The following is an 18,755-nucleotide window of genomic DNA, read 5'->3' on the forward strand; positions in this document are numbered from 1 at the left end:
AAACAGTTGTTCTATTCTGAACTCAAGAATGGAAAACGGAATGTTGGTGGGCAGCAAAAGAGATTCAAAGATGGGCTCAAAGCCAACCTTAAAAACTCTGGCATAGACACTGAGAACTGGGAAGCCCTGGCCCTTGAGCGCTCCAGCTGGAGGTCAGCTGTGACCAGCAGTGCTGCAGAATTTGAAGAGCCACAAATGGAGGGCGAAAGAGAGAAACATGCCAAGAGGAAGGCGCTTCAAGCCAACACCTACCGGGACCGCCTTCCACCTGGAAACCAATGTCTTCACTGCGGGAGAAGATGCAGGTCAAGAACAGGGCTCCACAGTCACCTACGTGCCCATCGCCAGTATACCGATCTTGGAAGACAATCCTACTCGGACAATGAGGGATAGCCCCTAAGAATATATATCAGTTCAAATTAGATAATGTGGGATTTTATTCAGCTGTGTGGAAGGGGCCTGAGATAGTGACACCCTATCAAATTAAGTCTCTTCTTTTCCAGCCTCCCATGGGTCCATTTGCAGCTAGAGGCAACAACTTTCTTTGACTCACTCTTTCTTCTCTTCCTTCCAGTCTCTCTCTCTCTCACACACACACACACATACACACATTGACACAAAGACAAGCACCTCTGGCACAGCACAAGTCAATGAAGTGGCTCAGAGTCAAGGAAGCTTACAATGCAGTGCCATCACATGGCGTGTTTTGCACTACTGAGGACGGATCCCTGCCCAGAGAAGCTTCCAATGTGAAAATGCACTTCAAGCACTTGAAATGTGTTATATAAAAGACAATTATTCTTATTGGAACAAAATGTCCACTCGCAGATGCCTGCCAATAATCCTGTGACTTCCCTTCCCCAAGTACCGGGTTTCTGCTCCCTTCCTGCTCACCTATTTTCCATTGCTTTTAATGCAGGTTGTCTTTCCCAGGGTTTAGCTTTAAAATGACCACTGCGAGGGTAATTGCGAATTGCAGTATTACATGGTTAAAGTAACTATAATTGCCATTGCCCATTACATTACATCAGTGAGCATTTCTTTCACTCAATATTTAAACATCTCCACTCACTCCTCCTTTCTCTAGGCACATCAGGCTCAGTATGTTTCGCCTTCCCCCACACAAGTGGGCTTCAGACAATTTTATCTTCCCCACTGCTCAAATCTGACCCCCTCCCTCCCTTCCCCAGCCGCTGCCTTTCAGCTTCCTCCCAAATTCAGCTTCAAACTCCTATTATATTTTGGACAGGATTTATTCTGAAAAGGATTTTATTTTTAGTGTTGTACTTATGTTAGTACTCAGAGCCAGTGACGATATTCTGTACCTACACAGCGTGCGGGGAGCTCTTGTGTGTGTGTGAGAGAGAGAGAGTGTGTGTGTACATGAATGTGTGTGTGTGTGAGAGAAGGCAGATCAGCTGCAGGAGGTAGCCCATTTATTACTTCTTTTTTTAAAAAAAAAAAACCCTAAGAGACGTTTGCCTTCTGCTTGGAGAGGGGCAGCTAATGATTCCTCTCTGTCCATGTGCAAGAACATTCCCGGGCTAGTGTTCTTTTCCACCCCAGTGAACCTCCATCTTCAGCATACATACAAATACAGCTGTGTGTACATGCACACAGCCATATGTGCTCATTACTGTTTGTACAAAAGGGACCGGATTGAGCTGAATAAATAGACAGGAATTGTGTAATGTTTTTTATATATACTAGCCGTCCCCTGCCACACATTGCTGTGGCCCAGTCTGTGAATATGTGTTTTGTGTATGTATGTATATGTAATTGTGTATATATGTGGTTTTGCACATGCGTTGTAAGGGATGTTTTATTTTTTGGCTTTTAAGGCCCTTCCGCTGTGTTTTTCAGTGTTTTTATAAGTGATGGTCACTCGTTGGCCTGATAGGTGTCTTGTGTCCAAATTTGGTGTCAATTTGTCCAGTGGTTTTTGAGTTATGTTAATCCCACAAACAAACACACACACACACATGAGAACATATTTCATGTTTGCTTAAGAATAACACCCCGAGAACCCACTACTTTGAATGGAGTAGTGCTCATACAGTACTAAACTTTAACACACGTGTACACACATGGTGGCGCAGTGGGTCAAACTGCTGAGCTGCTGAACTTGCTGGCTGAAAGATCGGTAGTTTGAATCTGGGGAGCAGGGTGAGCTCCCATAGTTAGCCCCAGCTTCTGCCAACCTAACTGTTCGAAAACATGCAAATGTGAGTAGATCAATAGGTACCGCTCCAGCAGGAAGGTAACGGTGCTCCGTGCAGTCATGCCGGCCGCATGACCTTGGAGGTGTCTATGGACAATACCGGCTCTTTGGCTTAGAAATGGAGATGAGCACCAACCCCCAAATTTGGACATGACTGCACTTAATGTCAGGGGAAAACCTAACCTTAACAATCATTGAAAGATATAAAAAGTAAAGCTTTTCCATCATTGTCATCAATAATAGGAATAGATATTGGAGCCCCTGGAGGCACAATGGGTTAAACCCTTGTGTCGGCAGGACTGAAGACCAACAGGTGGGAGGTTCAGATGAGTTCCCTCTGTCAGCTCCAGCACCCCATGTGGGGACATGAGAGAAGCCTCCCACAAGGATGGTAAAACGTCAAACATCCAGGCATCCCCTGGCCAATATCTTTGCAGACAGCGCTTCATACACTCACGCTGGCTTGTTTGCTGCTGCCCTGGAGACTAGGAAGTGGAACAATGTCTTCAAACTACAGGAAAGGAGATTCCACCTGAACATTAGGAAGAACTTTTTCACTGTAAAGAGAGCTGTTCAGCAGTGGAACTCTCTGCCCCAGAGTGTGATGGAGGCTCATCCTTTGGAGGCTTTTAAGCAGGGGCTGGATGGCCATCTGTCGGGGGTGCTCTGAATGCGATTTTCTTGCTTCTTGGCAAGGGGTTGGACTGGATGGCCCACGAGGTCTCTTCCAGGTTTATGATTCTATAATTCTACATACCTCATCACACTAGCCCACAAGGTCTCTTCCAATGCTATGATTCTATGAGATGTCTATGGACGCCGGCTCTTGGGCTTAGAAATGGAGATGAGTCCCACCCCCCTCCCCAGACTTAATGTCAAGAGGAAACCTTTATGTTTTACACACAAAAATAAAACTTTAATGGCCAAGGACAGAACATGCTGGGTAGGAGAGAGATGTGCTACTTGTTCCAACTGAGATCTGCTGTCATATTCCATAAAATACTCTGGCTGCAATAAAAATGCCACTTGAGAGCATTGACCGTATCAATATACGTGGTCTTTTCTACAGCTCAAGCAGAGGAGGCAGGTCACCGCATCCTGAATACAGGGCACTTGGAACCAAAAGTGTGGTCCAGGTCCAGCCCTGGTGGCCTCAGACATGCACCTAAAAAGATATCACACATACCGTGATCCTCACAAAATGGGAAGAAAACAGAAGACAAGGAAAGAAGGTAAAAGACAAAGCGAAGGAATGGACTAGCGGGAGCAAATAGATTCATGTAAACATTGACTTTAATGACATTAAAGTTGGATGTGAAGGTGTGTGTTGGGGAGGATTGGAAGGGCTTCCCCGCAATGCTGGGCTTTGAACTAGAATTTGAAAGAAGAAAGCGAGCAAATATTGGCTTACTTAATTCCCTCTGAATTAATGTCCTACAAGATTTTGATGGTTTAATAGCATCTAAGATTTTTCACAAACACTGCAAAATCAGAGAGGTAGAAAAATCATAGTCCTTCAATAATTAGTATGTTATTTTTATATTGAACACACACACACATATTTATAAATACATACATAACATGTCTAGGGCAGCTGGAACCTCACTGTGAAATTCCATAATTCATTCTTCCTGCTTTAGATCTTCAGTTCTTACAGGCTTCTAATTAAACCCAACTTTCCTTCTGCCACTTTCCTTAATTGAACTTCTTTACCTGCTACTTTGATTCACAGCTTTCTCCATGTGAGTGCCCTTCAAATGTGATGGACTAGAAGTTGGATCTGGCCATGGTGGTCCACATCTTAGTTACCTCCAGATTGGATTATTGCAATGCGCTCTACGTGGGGCTGTCCTTGAAGACAGCCCGGAAATTTCAATTGGTCCAACGGGCGGCAGCCAGATTACTAACTGGAGCGAATTACAGGGAGCAGTCAACCCTCCTGTTTAAGGAGCTCCACTGGCTGCCATTCATCTTCCAGTCCCAATTCAAGGTGCAGGTTCTTATTTACAAAGCCCTGAATGGTTTGGGACCCGCCTACCTGCGTGACCAAATTTCCGTTTACGAACCTACATGTCATATGTTCTGCAATTGATGGTAGTGGTGATGGAAGGGTTAATGTGAGTATTCTAGAGGGTTTGGTAATCTGTAAGTGGGAGTTCATGGATGAAAGCAATTAGGGGTGGAGGTGTGCAGGAGATGGGTTGCAGCTGGGTGTTACTGGATTTAAGGAGCTAACCTTGAGACTGATCTTTGGGAGAAAAGTATCTGTTGTATTTTGGTGGTGGATGCTGCTGGTTTTTCCCCCAAGTCTGTTGGATTTTTTGGTATCCTAACCTATCTCCTGTAATCTTGGAATCCTGGAACCTTGAACCTTTGGACTGGCTTTTGACTACGGTGTAGACTATTGATCTCTGGACTTTGTTTATTGAATTTTCGGCATTTGACCACTGGACTGGACCTTTTTGACTATGGAGTTGTTTTTGCTATCAGTTTTTATTTATTCTGTGGCTGGGTGCTATATGTTTTATGTTTTGGTCTATTAAAACAGCCAGCAAGTAAGTGCTGTTTTAATTAAACTGTTTGATAAAACTGGGAGTTTGGTTAATCTCTACCTAAATAAGATAGAGCCCTGGCAACGTGTCACTACACGATCTCTTCGATCTTCCCTTCTCTAGCTCCCGCCTCCATCGCAAGTGCGACTTGTGGGGACAAGGGAGAGTTCCTTCTCTGTGGTGGCCCCCCAGCTCTGGAACTCACTCTCCAGAGATATTAGACAAACCCAAACCCAGGCAGTCTTCAGGAAGAGCTTGAAAACTTGGCTGTTCCAGTGTGCCTTCAATGAATGAATAATAATTCCCTGACCTGACGAAGTCCTGCAAGTGCCCTCACAAACACTTTATTTTACCTGCTAGTGCAACCAAATTCTACTTATCTCCTGGATCCCCTGTCCAGATACATTAAACTGTTGTCTCACCCAGTATTTTAATTTTTAATCTATTGGAACTGGCCCTGCCCACTGAGATTGAGTTCCTTGACTTAAATGTGCGACTTTATATTGTTGATGTATTATTTATAATGGTTTTGTATTGTATTTTTATTTCTTTATATTTATGCTGTGTTTTGCTGTATATTGATGTATTGCATTGTTGGGCTTGGCCTCATGTAAGTCGCCCCGAGTCCCCTTGGGGAGATGGTGGCAGGGTACAAATAAAGATGATTATAGTTGTTATTATTGTTATTATTATTATTATTATTATTATTAGAACTTCCATCATCCCAAGGCAGCATGGCCAATGACCAGACTGGCTAGGTTAACTGAGGCACATCTAGAGGGTACTCACTAAGTAGAAAATGTTCTGGCAGCACTTCAACAGCCATTCACATTCATGTGTAATGTACCATTAAATACTAGTTTACATGTGAGAAATGATTCACCACAAACACTTCAAACCAGTTTGCATCATGTATTAAATACATTTTTTTGCCCCCACAGATGGAGTTTACATTTTCACTCGTGACTGATTAGGAGTTTAGTCACCAGGTGACGTACCTATACCTGTGCTCATGGGCAAAGACACTGAAGTCATAGATCATAGGGATGGAAGGGAATGAAAGGGTAATTCTGTCCAACCCCTGGCTCTCATTTATTTTCATTGCAAACCTCTTATCGCTCTGGCTATACAAACCTAAAGGCATTTGCCATTAGTTTGATGCCTCCATATTAATCATAAAGCCTTCCCTCTGGATTCACCTTTTTACTTTTCCAAAGAATACCTGCACCTTCCAGTTGTTACTGATCTTAGTTTTCATCTGCCCTATGAGCTTGATGGCTTAGCTGTCCAAGAAGAGCAGATGTCATGGGACCCTTTCTTACTATATAGTTATAGCAGTTTCATTCCATTTAAACATATATGATTGCATCCTATGAAATACTGGAATTTGCAATGTAGTCATTTAGAAGTCTCTGCCAGAGAGCTCATCTGGTACCTCTCCAAATTATAAATCTCAGAATCCCATAGGATGCTGCCAAGGCAGTTAAAGTGGAATCATACGATGAGAATTCTAGTACAGCACATCTGGAAGACACAACCTCAGGGAAGGCAGTTTTTTCCCCTATCAGGAGCAACTTGAGGAACTGCAAGTCGCTTCTGATGTGAGAGAATTGACGCCCGGATGTTTGATGTTTCACCATCCTCATGGGAGGATCTCTCATGTCCCTGAATAGGGAGCTGGAGCTGACAGAGGGAGTTCAACCCACTCTCCCCGGATTCAAACGACTGACCTGTTGATCAGCAATCCTGCCAGCACAAGGGCTTAACCCATTGCGCCACTGGGGGCTCAGGAAAGACAGTGCAAAGTAGTTTATCAGCTGGAACAGAAGTTCATATGAAGAAAGTGGCAAAAAAATTGGTTTAATAGGCAGATTGGAAGAACAAGAATTTTAAAGAAGACTTATAAAATCCCAATGAAGCAGCTGGATTCAAGATGAAATAATGTTCAACAATGTACAGTATATTCACAGAGACAAAAGGAAAGTCCAAGCATGCATAATACATATTGTTGGAATATGAACTGTGAGAAGCATGAATCAGGGGAAGCTAGGTCTTGTTATGTAAGAAATGGAATGCATAAACATTACAATACTTGAGGTGAGTGGGCTATTTTGAGAAATAGAAATCTCCATAACCTTTTGGGAAATTGCATTCATAACCTTTTGAGAAATCAGGAATCCCCTGTGAAAGGAATCTAGGAGTCTTAGCAGCCTACAAGATGAACATGAGTCAAGAATGCGATGCAGCAGCTTAAAAAGCCAATACAATTCTAGGACGGTTTTAAATGGTGTATTTTAATATTTTGATAAATGTTTTTTTAATGTTTATGTATTGTATGTGAATCTGTGTCCCGGCATTGAATATTTGCCATGTATATACTGTGCTTCGCCCTGAGTTCCCTTCAGGGTGAGAAGGGTGGAATATAAATGTTTTAAATAAATAAATAAATAAATGAGAAGAGTTAAAACTTACTTGATTCAATCTTCTCCTTAGTGGTAAATATCCACTAGTGTACATGTAAGACAATTAGGTTTCTCGGCTGTTAAACCAATATACCTAGATATCTTTGAACTGTTAGGGACAAATATATGCCAATACACACATAGCAGAGTTTCAGAAGTGTTCTTTCAGTTTCCCAAAAACATCTACTTTCCCTTAAAACATCTTGGTTTAAATCATCCTCCCTAAAGACAAAAAAAAGTAGTCTTGTTAAAATAACATAGTTGATTTACTCACAAACTTCATGTATTCAGCATACAGGTATATTTCTTATCAATCCAGTTACAGATAGGGTTTGAAGTAGTTTCTCAATGCAGATAACACTGCACATCTTTTTCAGAATTTTAACAATCCAAAGTCCAAAGCATCTCTGTTCTGAGAGTCTAATAGAGTCAAAAGTCTAGCATCCTGTTTCTAGTGACTTCTAAAAGCATACTGGCTCTAAAATGGAGTTTGAGTCCTGAACAGGCCCAGATCTGGTCACATGGTCTGCAGTTCCTCCCACAACATAGAGTTAAGGAAATCTGCATATCAATACATACATTTACAATATAGTAAGCAATCTGAACTATATACATAACTAATTACTAGTATAGGAGGCTTGTAGAAGGTTGCTATTTCCAACAGACTAAAGTGTAAATACTGCGACTTTAAAAAATTTTTTTATTCAAAAACAAAAAACAGGATTTGTGAACTAAAAATAATATGAATAATAGATGAATATATTCCATATTCTAATACTCAAAAGATTGAAGATAACTGAGGGTTAATACTTCTAAATCAGAATAGAAATGCATATAATTTCAATGATGTGGATTATACAGCTATATGAATCTATCTATCTATCTATCTATCTACCTATCTATATCGTGAAGCCTCCAAACCCCTTTGGGCGAGGAGGAATGGACAGAAAGCGGTCTCATTTGTAGTATCCACATCCCTTTTGCTCCATTTGGGATTCAAAATGGCACAAGAATCCCTGAAGCAAAGGTTGCGAGATATTGCCCTGGGAGACCTAAGAGCCTGCTCAAATTTACCATGCTTCCCCAGAAACTCAAACTTGCCATACGGAAAGCCATTAAAGACATGCGAATATCGAAAAAGCCTTGCAGTGATCTAATATCACATATTTTTTTACAAAGGTGAGATTAAATTTATTTCCCTTTGAGCTGTTAAGAGGTAGATTGTCTGGAACTCCTTAATCCCAAAGACTATGTCCCTGTGAAGGAAATGAAGTAGAAACAATAGAACACATTTTACTGAAGTGCTGCTATTACACAGTGCAACGTAGCCAACTCTTATATCCAATTTTGGCCCGCATGACCAGCCGTAGGGGATTGTTAGATATTTTTTAGAGGACAAATGCCACAGGGTGACCCTCACAGTGGCAAAATACCTTGCAATAGCAACAAGGCTGAGAAAGAAACTAACCTCGGATAGGGGTATTACTTGAAAACATGTATATTGATTTTGGACAATGAGATGGGAGAATTTATTAATGACTGTTTGTTCACTAATGGGTCTATGGACCATAATAAATGTTGTTGTAGTATATGTATGTGTGCGTATACACGCACACATATATACACAAAGAAAGAGAGAACCTGCGTAGACTATAGACTAATATAACAAGTATTTACATATGTATTACTAGTAACAAAGGAAATTAACTCAGGGATATTTAAATGGATATTATTAAAACTAGGGGGGAATGGAGTATGTATAAGTAAAACTAATAAAATAATTAGAAGGAACACTTACTATGCAAGCTTGGAGAAGGCAAGAAAAAGATGGGACAACATGAAAAGACAGAATATTAACGTAAACGCAAGGTGACAAGAATCTACTTGCTCTTGATATACAAGATATTGGAGATGGAATTTCTTTATATATTTGAGAATATGTATAACAATACCCTCCCTTTACACATCACTGGCGATACAACACACTCTGTTGTAGATTTAATTTATGAACAAAACTCCGTAACCTATTATCATACTTTTTTGTGTGTATAAACATGCTTTTGTTTATTTTTCTCCCCTTTCCCTTTCCTTTATGTTATAAAACTGAAAATGAAATAAAACCTGTAAAATAATATTTTTAAAAAATGGAAAAAGAAAAACAAACAAAACACAAATTTGTTTTTAAAGAACTATTTAGTAAACATAGAAAGAACAAGGACACAAACATATACAATAAGAATAAAACTAACTGACAGAAATACTAATATACAAACCTCTTGCTGAATGCTTTTATCTCTATTTACTCTTTTCCCTTTAAATGCTGTTATATAATCACCCTTCTACTTATAATAACATTCAACTAATTCCTAAAACCCACAACAAACAAATGCCCCCCCCCCTCATTATTATAAGAAGTAGATTAGTAAGTCCCAGTCTTGCTTGTAATTGGACAAATATTTCCCTTCATCAGCTTATCTCAACAGATTCACAAATCTTCATCAGCCGTTATCATTCTTCATTCTCTAGGGATGCATTCCTCCTGCTTTTCTCTTCCCCTTTATATGTCAACCTTGCTTCCCCATCTCTTCCCCAATGCAATTCGTTGATAAAGAATCAGATGACCAATCTGCCATCTTATAAGGTTCACCACCACATATCTATGAAGATTTCTCTGACCGATCTCTTTAAAAATCCTTTCAATAGATCTTATTCACCACACAGGTGTGATCTTTGTATGGAACTTCTGCAATATCAGTAAGGACCTCAGACACCATGAAACAGATCACTTCCATCAGCTGATTCAGCAGATCTTGTGCATGGATTATTTTGCTCTGCTCTTTGACCTCTGGGAGATTCGTTACTTCCAGGATTTCCTCCTTGTTGTGCTCTAAGGCTCCTTCCACATCATCTGCTTTGAACAGGAATATATGGGTGCAGTGGGTTAAACGGCTGAGCTGCTGAACTTGCTAACCGAAAGCTCACAGGTTCAAATCCAGGCAGCAGGGTGAGCTCCTGCTGTTAGCCCCAGCTTCTGCCAACCTAACAGTTCGAAAACATAGGCATGTGAGTAGATCAATAGGTAATGCTTCAGCGGGAAGGTAACGGCGCTCCATGCAGTCATGCTGGCCACCTGATCTTGGAGATGTCTACAGACAACGCTGGCTCTTAGAAATGGAGATGAGCACCAACCCTTGGAATCAGACAGGACTGGACTTAATGTCAGGGGGAAACCTTTATCTTTATCATATGGCAGTGTGGACTCAGGTAACCCAGTTCAAAACAGATATTGTGGGATTTTCTGATATTTTGGGTTATATGGCTATGTGGAAGGGACCTGATTTTCCTAACATTTATGTCTGTTTTTGAGTCCCAAATTTCAGTTTTACTAATTTCTGATTTCTCTGTGTTAGCTGGCCAGTGAATTTGTCCAACAAGATATGAATCTCTTTAAATTCCACTGACAGCTCTTGTCTCATCAATTCCAGTTAGTTAAGAATCTGGGTAAGGAACCATCGGTTTTTGCTTATTTAAGCTCATAGTGGCTTTATAATGTAAATTTCTTCTGAGTCCTTTTTGGTATCCTAATATTCACAATTGACTACTGCAGTTGAATACACAGTGGTACCCTAGTATACTTCTTTCCTCAATAGGTTGCTATAACCAACAAAGGGGGGAGTTCTGCCTCCAAAGGTTCAGATATTTACTTTTAGTGTACTTTTCAGCATGGAAACTTTCCTTTGTTTTGGCTTTGTACAAACAAAACCTAACCCTTTGCTAATTGCTAGGGTTATAGCTAATAAATGTCCCACTCTTTAACTCTGAAAATTGATTAGTTTTCAATGGCCTTCCTTGATGTCTGTTAAATCATCTTGTAAGGGAGGAGTTCCTTAGCAGTTAGAATTTCTCTGCTAGATTCCTTTAAAAGATCTTAAGCATGCAGAAGGTCATTCACCTGAAAGGCAGGATTATTGATTCAACATGCAGGAATGAATTTCACAAAATATTCTTCCATTTTTCTTCATTAAAAAAGCAGGTTGGCATAGTTCATGCTGTGGGAACAGCGACTTTCTTCTTAGCTCTGGTATCTCCATGCTGTGGCAGATGTCAAAACAAATGCCTAAACACAGCATTAGAAAGCCGAAACTGGAGCTTATCTGAAGAATCTCTTCAATCTTGTCATACCAGGGAGGAATTCCCACCAGTCTGAAGGTGACCCAAGCTGTATGGTATGATCACCACTGGTAACGTTCTCTTCGGGAGATAACAAGGGGGCTGTTTTTCACTTCACTATCTTGTTGAGGTTTGCCAAGTAATGGGACATTTTGGGTCAGATAATTACACAGTGTTTTACTCAGGAAATGAAAATCTAAGGAGAAACGGGGTGCCATTAATAGGGAGGTGAGATGTAGCAAAAGCAGTCAAAGTGTAAAATGCAAAGTCTGACTGAAGTATATCAGTGAGACTTCAAGGGAAACGCATCAGTATGACAAAAATCCAAGTATATGCTCCAACTACAGAAGCATAAATCGAAAGGAGGAAACTGATACAAACCAAAATAGGATTTCCTGTTATCCATAGGTGATTGGGTAACAAACAGAATCAAAACAGAATTTGACCTACGTGAAATAGGAAAGCAACTGATTACATTTTGTGAGGACAATAGTTTTTTTGTCGCAAACACGTTCTTCAAGCAAACAAAGAGGTGACTGTATCCATGGACATCACTTGATTTGTCAATGTAGAAATCAAACAGACTGCCTAATTGGAAGCAGAAGACAGAAGCGCTCCATTCTCTCCGCAAAAATACAAAGACTTGGAGCAGATTTGTGACACAGATCATAAACTGCTAATATAAAATATATAGAGTAAAGCTAAAGAAGAATACTAAAGTAACCATCCTACCAAAATATAATCTGAAGGTAGTTCTTTAGAATTTAAAGAAATGTAAAAACACCGATTTGTGCTATTAAACTTAGTTGATCAGGAGCCAGAAGAACTCTGGACTGAAGCCAGTCACATTGTCAGAGAGGAATGCAAAAAGATAATATTTGTAGCCAAAAAGAAAAATGTTGTCACAATGGATGACAGATAAAACTCCTGAGACAGTTAGAGACAGACTAAAAGCAACAGTGTGCAGGAGGAAAAAATACTTACTATAACCAATGTAGAACAATAGACTATGGCAGCAGAAAAAAGAAAGAAAGAACCAGAGACCTCTTCCACAAGATCTGAGAAATCAAAGAGAAATGTAAACCAAGAGTGAATGTTCTACAATCAGTAGAATACATTACATGACCAAGGACAAAAATCGATGGAAACACATTGAAAAACTTTATACAAAAAGATGAGAGAATATGTCTGATACTGTAATCCTGGGCACCGCATTTTAAGGGAGATGTTGACAAGCTGGAATGTGTCCAGATGAGGGCGACTAAAATGATCAAGGGTCTGGAGAACAAGCCCTATGAGGAGCGGCTTAAAGAGCTAGGCATTTTTATTCTGCAGAAAGAAGGCTGAGAGGAGATATGATAAGGGCCTTGTATAAATATGTGAGGGGAAGTCATAGGAAGGAGAGAGCAAGCTTGTTTTCTGCTGCCCTGATACTAGGATGTGGAACAATGGCTTCAAACTACAGGAAAGTAGATTACACCTGAACATTAGGAAGAATTTACTGACTATGAGAGCTGTTCAGCAGTGAAACTCTCTGCCCCAGAGTGTGGTGGAGGCTCATTCTTTGGAGGCTTTTAAACAGAGGCTAGATGGCCATCTGTTGGGGGTGCTTTGAATAGATTTTCCTGCTTCTTGGCAGGGGGTTGGACTGGATTGTCCACGAGGTCTCTTCCAACTTTATGATTCTATTATTCTTTCAAGGAAGAACCATTTGAAGATAAAACTCCAGTTTTAAAAAATGAAGTAGAAACAACACTTTGGGCACTTGGGAGAAATAAATCACCAGGAATAGATGACATACCAATAGAGCTGTTATAATCTACAGAGACAGGATCTATTTTCGTGCTAACTAAAATCTGTCAACAAATAAGGAAAACAAAACAATTGCCCAAAGACTGTAAATGCTTGATATACATTCCAATATCTAAGAATGGGGAGAATAGAGATTGAAACAACTGCAACTTGCATTAATCTCCCCTGAAAGGAAGTTGATGCTCAAAATTTTACAACAAAGCCTTTGACCATATATGAAACAAGAAAGGATGGCATTGAAATACTGGTAGCTGAAGATTTTCCATAACTTGGTTCAGTCTTTAATAAAAATGGAGAAATCAGAAAACTATGGGGCATATCTACACTGACCACTTAAGTCAGTTTGAAACTAGTATTGAAGAAAGCAGTTTGGTTGTTTGGATTATTATAAACCCTAGAACCAGTTTGAAGTCTGGATGGTGATTACACAGAGAGAGAGGCCAGTGTCAAACTGGATCCAGGATCCACAATATTTGCAGCTTGACAGCTATGGACAATGTGGGATTTTTTTTTTCAACTAGCTCCTCTGAGATCCACGTGTGTACATCAGTGGAATGGTGTTTGCACAGTGATTCACATTCTGCAGAGCTGAATTTGCCTGCCACGCGATTTACATTACAGCATGCTGATGCACATTAAGGCTTCATTTCATACCTTCTCCAACTTTGTTTGCATCAGATTATTAGGCTTAAAGCATGCTGAAGCCCACTTTTGTGGTATGCATAGTCTAGACACCACATTTTGAAGATAGGTTGAAGTTACATTATTGAATACTAAAGTTTGGGTTGTCTATGCCATTGTATTTCCCTTTCAACACACAGTTGTGAAAGCTGGACAGTGAAGAAGATAATCAACTTATTTGAAATGTGGTGTTGGAGAAGAGTTCTTCAGATTTGTTGTTTATTCGTTCAGTCGCTTCCGACTCTTCATGACCTCATGGACCAGCCCATGCCAGAGCTCCCTGTTGGTTGTCCCCACCCCCAGCTCCTTCAGAGTCACACCAGTCACTTCATGGATACCATCCATCCATCTTGCCCTTGGTCGGCCCCTCTTTCTTTCCCCTTCCATTTTCCCCAGCATCATTGTCTTCTCTGAGCTTTCCTGTCTTCTCATGATGTGGCCAAAGTACTTCATCTCTAATATCCCTCCTTCCAATGAGCAGTCAGGCTTTATTTCCTGAAGTATGGACTGGTTGGATTTTCTGCAGATACCAGTGCTGATTTTTTTCATGTCAGGAACGACTTGAGAAACTGCAAGTCACTTCTGGTGTGAGAAAATTGTCCAGGGTCACCCGAATGTTTTAACATCCTGTTGGAGGCTTCTCTCATGTCCCCATATGAGAAGCTGGAGCTGACAGATGGGAGCTCACCCCACTCCCCAGATTCAAACCACTGACCTTTCGATCAGCAGTTCTGCCAGCACAAGGGTTTAATCCATTGTGCCACTGGGGGATGATAGAATGACATATCAATTGGTCCTAGAGCAAAGCAAGCCTGAACTCTACCTATAAGCCAACATGACCAAAAGATATTGTTATGCTTTAGTCATATTATGAAAAAACATGATTCACCAGATTGACAGCAAATGGATAGACTTGATCAAGGAAAGCCATGGTTGCCCTGAATCTGCAAGACCTAGGACCCTTCCACACAGCCCTATATTCCAGAAGCCCTATAAAGGCAGAAAATCCCACATTATCTGAGTGTGGATTCATAAAACCCAGTTCAAAGCAGATATTGTGGGATTTTCTGCCTTGATATTCTGGGATATAGGGCTATGTGGAAAGGACCCTAGATAGGGCTATTGATGATCAGGGGATTTGAGGGTCTCTCATTCATGGAGTCACAATAAGTTGAGGTTGACTTGATGGCAGTTAATAATAATGTGGTATATTAGGGTCCATACTGTGTGTCATAGTATTTCCAGTTTCTATGTGTGAAAGCTGGACAGTGAAGAGACATGTCATGAGTCCAAGTCAACATGATGACAGTTACCAACAGCAACAACTGGGCCAGAGTGAAGAGAGAAGGGGCCAGGGGACAGTTCTACCTTGACTCCTGTGCTATGCTAATAATATAATATAATGTAATGTAATATAATATAATATAATATAATATAATATAATATAATATAAATGTATATACATATAATATTTATAATATTATAATGTAATACAATATAATACTAATAAAAATAATATGATATTATAATTATATGTTTATACAGCACTAGCTGTCCCCTGCCACGCGTTGCTGTGGCCCAGTCTGTTGATCTGGAAAATAAAATAATGAGAAAATGTTGGTTTCTAATATATGTAATTTCTTTATGCTTGTGGGTAAACAGCATTTCTTGCTGTTTCTTTGTCAGTGTTGATGTGGAGAGTGTCTGGTTGCCCACCCTGGAACATGCAAGATATCATTGTCCTTTTTTAAGGGTCCCTTTCAGGTCTATGATACTATATCTGTGTGTGTATTAATTATATATCTATCTTTCTATATCTATGGCTGGATGGCTATTTGTCAGGAGGACTTTGATTATGTTTTCTTGCCCCGATGAAGGGAGTTGGATTGGATGGCCTTAAGTATTTTCTGTTGGTCATGGGGGTTCAGTGTGGGAAGTTGTAGGTGAACTGTGAATCCCAGTGACTACAACTCCCAAATGTCAAGGTCTATCTCCCCCAAACTCCATCTGTGTTCATATTTGGGCGAATTGAGTGCTTGTGCCAAGTTTGGTCCAGATCCATCATTGTTTGGGTGCTCTCTGGATGGAGATGAACTACAACTCCCAAACTCAAGGTCAATGCCCACCAAACCCTTCCAGTATTTTCTGTTGGTCATGGGAGTTCTGTGTGCCAAGTTTGGTTCAATTCCATCATTGATGGAGTTCAGAATGCTCTTTGATTGTAGGTGAACTATAAATCCTAGCAACTACAACTCCCAAATGACAAAATCATAATTTTTGAGTGATGGCCACTCCTTGTGCTGTGAGACGTGTTGTTGCCAAATTTGGTGTGATTTCGTTCTTTTGTTTTTAAGGTACTCATTATGCACAGAGCATTTTATATATATAGATTACATGTAATATTACTAATATTACAATATAACGAATAGTACAATATAGTAATATTGTACTATGCTAATAATATAATATATTGTATGTATATATATCTTGTAAGCCACTCTGAGTCCCCTTTGGGATGAGAAGGGTGGCATATAAATGTCGTAAATAAATAAATAAATAAATAAACTACAACCAGAGTGAGGTTTTAGCTGCACTAAATATTGACAAGGAAATCCATTATAAAAAAGTGTTGTGTGAGAAGGCCTAGGGAAAACTGTCCCAAGGATACATCAATCCAGATTACAGATGAGAAGTCACGTGGCTAAATGATGTATTCATCTATCTGTCCATTCATCATTCTGCATAAGTTAGTGGATATACATATGCAGTATAATACCAAGCAGAAGGATAGCTTTCATTCTTGAATTATTTCAGTGTGAGGAAGATAGCTCCCCCCATTCTTTTTCATGTCAGGAAAATGCTTCTCCCACCTCAGATGGAGGTGTGGGGAGTCATTTACCCGAATGCTACACCATAAGCATTCAGTCAAATGACTCCCCACACCTCCATCTGAGGTGGTGGAGTTGAAGAAGCATTTTCACACCTCACCTGCTGTTCATGTAAAAAGGCCAGCTTGACTGCATTGTTCCTGGAACCAAATGAATTGTAGTTCTTCGACTTTCACGATATTTAATACAAAAGAAGGAAAGTCTCTCAATTCCTTCCAAACCAACCTGCAGAGCAGAAGTGCTCCCTTTGGTTTTAGGGTGAGAGAAATCTCTTTCCAATCTAGCCTCACGTGGAGGGGTGGGTAGAAAGCAACCGTCTTACAGAAGGAAGGTGCGCACAACACCACACTTAATGCTTTGTGGGGATATTTATAGGTTGTTTCTTGCTAAATGTTTAAACAAGCTTGAGTGAGAAAGAAACTCTTCCTGCATCTACAACGAACACAGTTTTCCTCCTCCCACACAGAGCAGTAACACCAAATTTAAAGAGAGAGCTGGGGGTGGTTATTGGTGCTTCCTCGAGCTTGGAGGAAGGCAAGGAAAGTAACATTGTTCGGATGCGCTGGACTAAGACTCTATCGGGGAACAGAAGGGCATAAACCAGAAGGAGAAAGCTTGTGATGCCGCTAGGACTGGCCTTTCTTTGTCTTTATGAGTTTCATATAAAAGTCTGTTTCTTTTTAATAAAAAGCAGAAGGAAGCTGCAATGCCAGAATAGGACAGAAATACTATGCCACTACCTCACATTTATGTAGTACTTTCAAACAAATACAACAGATCACATATTTTATAAGGTTACAGTTGTTCTTGGAAATTTGTTTTCAGTTATTGTATTTCTCTTCGTCATTTCATTTCTTCACTGTGGCATATTTAACTGTCCTGATTGTTTATTACATACTAGCCATCCCCTGCCACGCATTGCTCTGGCCCAGTCTGTGAATATGTGTTTAGTGTGTGTATGTATGTGTATAAATGTGGTTTTGCGCATGCGCTGTAGCATCTTTTTGCTTTTTGGGGGCTTTTTAAGTCCCTTCCGCTATATTTTTCAGTGTTTTTATGAGTGATGGTCACTTGTTGGCCTGATAGGTGTATTGTGTCCAAATTTGGTGTCAATTTGTCCATGGTTTTTAAGTTAATCCCACAAACAAGCATCACATTTTTATTTATATAGATTATTTGAACTTTCTTTTTTCAACTTCCCCTTCCAGAATGCACAGGTGTGCATCAATGAAGCATTTTAGGTGTCCTAGGTTGAGTAGAACAGCTGAATAAATGGGATTTAAGTAAATGTTGATTTGCCACTGTAATTTTTTTCCAGTGGGCAATAAGTCTAGCACAGGCATGGGAAAACTTCAGTCCTCCAGGTGTTTTGGACTTCAACTCTCACAATTCCTAACAGCCAGTTGTTGTGGGAGTTGAAGTCCAAAACACCTGGAGGGATAAAGTTTGCCCATGCCTGGTCTAGCAACTGGATTTAGATGAAGCAGAAACTCGGTGTCATTTAAGTGTTTCTGTTTTGTTAAGTGTATAGAATCCAATTGGATTCTTTTCTCTACAGAAAAGAACAGTGGGTTAAACAGTCAGCTACAGAAAATCTTGCTGACCGGAAGGTAGGCAGTTCAAACCGCTGGCAGGGTGAGCTCCCGCCATCAGCCCTAGCTTCCTGATTACACTTAGTGATGTGAGTAAATAGGTACCGCTTTGGCAGGGAGGTAAAAGGCACCCCTGAAGACTGCCGGCAATTCGATCAGGACAACAGAATCCTCGGTGTGGAAAAATGGAACAACAGCACCTCCCCATGGCCGAGAAAGCACAGCCTCCACAGACAGAGTAGAATATAAAGTATATTATTACTTTACTGTGCTAAAACAGGTAAAGGAAAAGGTTTCCCCTTGACATTAAGTCTAGTTGTGTCCGACTCCGGGGGGTGGTGCTCATCTTAATTTCTAAGCTGAAGAGCCTGCAATGT

The 18,755-nt window shown here is 40.3% G+C and overlaps 1 protein-coding gene across 3 annotated transcripts in view; it reads right to left on the reverse strand.

Moving 5' to 3' along the window:
* PIANP (PILR alpha associated neural protein) overlaps positions 1–18,755 on the reverse strand; it is a 55,297-nt gene that overhangs the window by 22,558 nt on the left and 13,984 nt on the right. The window contains exon 2 of one of the 3 annotated variants that reach the window (XM_060762624.2): positions 12,390–12,463. The exons of the other annotated variants lie outside the window; for them this stretch is intronic. The gene's annotated coding sequence lies outside the window, so the exon portion shown is untranslated. The remainder of the gene's footprint in view (positions 1–12,389; positions 12,464–18,755) is intronic. 3 annotated transcript variants of the gene reach the window in all.

Source organism: Anolis sagrei, chromosome 2 (genome assembly GCF_037176765.1).
Source record: "Anolis sagrei isolate rAnoSag1 chromosome 2, rAnoSag1.mat, whole genome shotgun sequence".
Classification (NCBI taxonomy): Eukaryota; Metazoa; Chordata; class Lepidosauria; order Squamata; family Dactyloidae; genus Anolis; species Anolis sagrei.